Source organism: Girardinichthys multiradiatus, chromosome 5, assembly GCF_021462225.1.
Source record: "Girardinichthys multiradiatus isolate DD_20200921_A chromosome 5, DD_fGirMul_XY1, whole genome shotgun sequence".
In the NCBI taxonomy this organism is placed as follows: domain Eukaryota; kingdom Metazoa; phylum Chordata; class Actinopteri; order Cyprinodontiformes; family Goodeidae; genus Girardinichthys; species Girardinichthys multiradiatus.
The window spans coordinates 44,850,584-44,855,618 of NC_061798.1; the positions used below are offsets into that span (position 1 = coordinate 44,850,584).

The following is a 5,035-nucleotide window of genomic DNA, read 5'->3' on the forward strand; positions in this document are numbered from 1 at the left end:
ATTGAAGCAGACACTGCCATAAAAATACGTCAGTTAGAGCTTGAATCTCAGACTAGAATTAATGTTCCTGCTTTTGCAGTAAACTCCTCTTCTGTTGGTTATTCCACTACTTCACCTCAAATTAGACCTTTCGATATTACCAAGTATGTTGCTCTAGTGCCTGAATTCCGAGAAGCGGAAGTAGATTGTTACTTCTCAGCTTTTGAAAAAATAGCACAAGCTTTGCAGTGACCTCCTGAAGCCTGGTCACTTCTGTTGCAATGCAAACTGTATGGAAAAGCTCAAGAGGTTGTTGCAACTCTCCCTCTTGCAGACACCCTAGATTTTGAAAAGGTAAAGGCTGCCATCTTAAAAGCCTATGAACTTGTCCCCGAGGCTTACCGACAAAAATTTAGGTCTTTTAAGAAAAATCCCAGTCAAACTTATGTTGAGTTCGCTAGGGAAAAGGGAACTCTTTTTGACAGATGGTGTTCTTCTTGTAAAGTCTCAAACTTTCTCAGCTTAAAAGAGCTAATTTTGTTAGAGGAGTTTAAGACCTGTTTGCCTGAACGCATTTCCATGCATTTAAATGAACAAAAAGTAGAGTCTTTGTCTGCTGCTGCTGTCCTTGCTGATGAGTATGTGCTTACCCACAAAACAATTTTTCAGTCCAATCTGAACAAAACTTCTGTTGTTAAGACGTGTGACACAGTCAAGCCCATACAATTGAAGGAAAACAGAGAGTGTTTTTATTGTCATAAAACAGGGCATGTCATTGCTAACTGTTTAGCTTTAAAACGGAAAACACAAACCTCTGTTCAGTCCCAACCGAAAGGTGTAGGACTCATTAAGAGAAAACCAAACATTGTAAGAGCTGAAGTTGACTGCACACCTGATCCCTGCTTCAACCCTTTTCTGTCAGATGCACTAGTTTCACTCACTGGACAGCCTGAAGATCAGTGTTCTATTCGCATTCTGCGTGATACTGGAGGTTCTCAGTCCATTATTTTAGCTGACACATTACCGTTTTCTGAACAGTCATCAGGTGGATATAGTGCAATTCTACAGGGCGTAGAAATGGGTTATGTTCCTCGGCCTGTACATCTGGTACATTTAAACTCCAAAATAATCTCAGGAATTTTTCCTATTGCTGTCTGCCCAGCACTACCTATTAAAGGTGTCGCATTACTGTTAGGTAATGATATTGCTGGCGGTAAGGTAACTCCTGCATTAGAGGTTTTGGATGTACCACAAAACTTGGGAACTAGAGATAACAAGTCATCACCCAAAGTGAACCCAACTGGTGTACTAACTCGTGCACAAAAACGTAAGAAAAAGGCTAAAAGTGATGATGTGGATTTGTCTGACAGTTTGTTTATGTCAGTGTTCTCAGGTGGTGGAGAATCTGACTCTGTTACAGAGGCTTCTGCAGTTCCGGATATGACTGGTGGGGATGCATTACAGACCCCTGATAGTGCTTTCCCAATCACTCGTGCTCACCTGCGCACTTCTCAGAGGTCGGATCCAACGTTAAAACCCTATTTTGAAGGTGTAGTAGGTCCTGATGCGGCCAAGGATGAAGGTGTATCTTTCTTTCTGGATGATGGAATTTTAATGCGTAGATGGTGTCCTGTTCTGCTTCCTGGTGCTGATTGGAACATAGTTTTACAGATTGTGGTTCCTTCCAGTTATCGAAAGAATATTTTATCATTAGCACATGAAAGTAAATGGTCAGGACACTTGGGTGTTTCAAAGACATACCAACTGATTTTGAAACACTTTTACTGGCCTGGATTAAAAACAGATGTGGTTAAATTCTGCCGCAGTTGCCACATATGTCAGATGGCTGGAAAGCCTAACCAGACCATACCAAATGCTCCGCTCCATCCAATTCCTGCAGTGAAAGAACCATTTGAACGCATCATTATGGATTGTGTGGGTCCTTTACCACGAACCAAATCTGGTAATCAGTTTTTACTTACCTTAATGTGCGCTTCCACTCGCTACCCTGAAGCCATTCCTCTCCGTAAAATCACTGCTAGTTCAATCATTAATGCCATGACCAGATTCTTTTCTACATTTGGTCTTCCAAGAACTGTACAGACAGATCAAGGTACAAATTTCAAATCGAAACTCTTTAGACAGGTTCTTAAAGAACTAGACATTAAACATGCTGTTTCTAGTGCATATCATCCTCAATCTCAGGGAGCTTTAGAACGTTGGCATCAGACTTTAAAGTCTATGCTGAAGAAATACTGCCTTGAGAATAAGAAAAGCTGGGATGAAGGTATCCCTTTTGTACTGTTTGCAGCTAGAGAATCCACTCAGGAATCATTAAGATTTAGCCCTGCAGAACTAGTGTTTGGTCATACTCTTCGCAGTCCACTAAAAATTCTGAAAGAGAAACTTTTGAACTCTGACACTTCCGCTCAGGAAAACATTTTGGATTATGTTTGTAAGTTTCGTGAGCGTTTGCATTCTTCCCGTGCAATTGCACAAGAGTTCCTTTGTGACTCTCAGAAATCAATGAAAAGGCGTTATGATCATTCTGCTGTTCTTCGTCACTTTCAGGTTGGCGACAAAGTTTTGGCATTACTGCCTATCCCTGGATCTGCTCTTGATGCCAAGTTCTCAGGTCCTTATGAGGTTAGTGATCAACTGAGTGACACTGACTATGTGATAAACACTCCTGAAAGGAGGAGAAAAACCAGAGTGTGTCACATAAACATGCTAAAACCGTACTACATTCGAACAACTAACCCAAATATGGACCAGAGTAAAGTAAAACCCAGTGGCAGTGCAGCCATAATTGTGACAGATGATGTTAGCTCTGAATCGGGTGAAGATGGTTTAACTCTTCGCTCCAGTTTTCACCAAAGTCCTCGTTTGCCCAATTCTGAAATGTTGAAAGAGTTTTCAAATAGTCTTACACATTTGCCTGAAAGCCAGCAAGATGATATTTTATCCCTGATGAGCAGTTTCCTGTGTCTATTCAATGACATACCGACACGCACTACAGTACTTGAACATGACATTGATGTCGCTAATGCTAAACCCATTAAGCAACATCCTTATAGAATAAATCCTGTTAAAAGAGCTCTAATGAACAGTGAGACAGAGTACATGTTGCAAAATGGATTTGCAAAACACAGTTCGAGTTCTTGGAGTTCTCCCTGTTTGCTTGAAATGAAACCCGATGGCACACCACGTTTCATTACCGATTACCGCAAGGTAAATTCTGTTACAGTTACTGACTCATATCCACTTCCTCGCATTGAGGACTGTGTAGATAATGTGGGAAATGCTCAGTATGTAAGTAAACTAGATTTATTAAAAGGATATTGGCAAGTACCCCTCACGAAGAGAGCTTCTGATATTTCTGCTTTTGTTACACCAGACCAATTTTTACAGTACAATGTGATGGCATTTGGGATGTGTAATGCCCCTGCAACCTTCCAACGCCTAGTAAACATTGTTTTGTCTGGTTTGTCTAACTGCAGTGCATACTTGGATGATATAGTAGTATATACTTCTACCTGGACAGAACACATAACTGTTTTAAAACAAGTGTTCACTCGCCTTGCTAAAGCTTCTTTGACCTTAAACCTCGCCAAATGTGACTTTGGGAAAGCCACAGTGACCTATCTTGGTAGACAGGTAGGCCAAGGGCAAGTGCGACCTTTAAAAGAAAAAGTTTCTGCCATTACTTCGTTCCCTGTGCCTTGCACTAGAAAGGCTTTACGCCGTTTTCTTGGTATGGCAAGTTATTATAGGAATTTCTGTCGCAACTTTTCCACTATTGTTCATCCTCTGACTGGTCTATTAAGTCCAAAAGTCAACTTTGTATGGACCCCAGAATGTCAACATGCTTTTGATAGCATTAAATCTCTGTTATGTCATGCTCCTGTACTCTCTGCTCCAGATACAGAAAGGCCCTTTAAACTTGAGGTTGATGCGAGTGCAGTGGGAGCTGGTGCTGTCCTCCTACAGGAAGGTAAAAATGGAGCTGATCATCCCATTTGTTATTTTTCTAGGAAGTTTAACAGAAGCCAGCTTAACTATTCCATCATTGAGAAGGAAGCCTTGGCTTTGCTTTTGGCTTTACAACACTTTGAGGTATACCTTGGATCCTGTCCTTCTCCAATTGTGGTCTACACTGACCATAACCCACTTGTCTTCCTAGCACGTATGTACAACCATAATCAAAGACTCATGCGTTGGGCTTTAATCATTCAAGACTTTAATCTGAACATCAGATACAAGAAGGGTTCAGCAAACATCTTGGCTGATGCTTTATCAAGACAGGAGTTATGAAGACAAGAGTTTGTTATTAAAATGTAAGTGAAGGGATGGACATTTTGTTTCACATTTTTAGGGGGGGGGGTGTTACGGCTGGTGGCCGTATGTGTGTTTGTTTTGTACCTTCATCAACAGACTGGCCAGCCGATGTCGCTGAAAAGCACCGTTTTCCTCCGTGCTATCGGTACCGCTGTTTCTGATAGGATCGGATTTCTTCTTCGCTGGATACCCTCTTCTTCGCTGTTCCTGACGGACTCTGATCTCCCTGCGTGCTCTGCACTCCTCCTGCTGGACGTCTCCGGGAGTTCATGTTGGACTATTCATTTCCTGGTTCTTCTGAATTCGCCGCCAATCAAGAAGGGACTACATTATATAAACTCTCTGCACCTGCCACTAAAGGCAGCTGGTATTTGGACAGAACAGCTCGCCACTTCTGACTTTGGTGTTGTAAAATTTTGAAGCTTGGTTATTTTTGTATGCTTACCTGCTTGTTGGGAAGCTTGGTTATTTTTGTGTGCTCACCTGCTTGATGACTCCATCTTGGCTCAAAGGAGTCTCTTTAAAGTTGATTGGGCTTTGTCTTGATTTGTTTGTTTGCTTTTTGTTAGCAGGGACGTTTTTGATTTAGGAAACTGTTGAATTAGTTTGTCCCTCCTTTTGGGGGATTATTTTTAGTTAAATTACTGATGGTTGTGTATTTTGTTAAATTTATGGTTATTGTGTATTTTGGGTTTTACCCCTTTTTATTTTCAAACGG

At 41.3% G+C, this 5,035-nt stretch overlaps 1 long non-coding RNA gene across 1 annotated transcript; it reads right to left on the reverse strand.

Moving 5' to 3' along the window:
* Positions 1-1,744: 1,744 nt before the first annotated feature.
* On the reverse strand, positions 1,745-4,535 carry LOC124868064. The gene is made up of 2 exons (XR_007038232.1): positions 4,402-4,535; positions 1,745-2,074 (listed from the first exon to the last, which is right to left on the reverse strand). It is a non-coding gene; the product is annotated as an uncharacterized LOC124868064 (long non-coding RNA).
* Between the last annotated feature and the right edge of the window lie 500 nt (positions 4,536-5,035).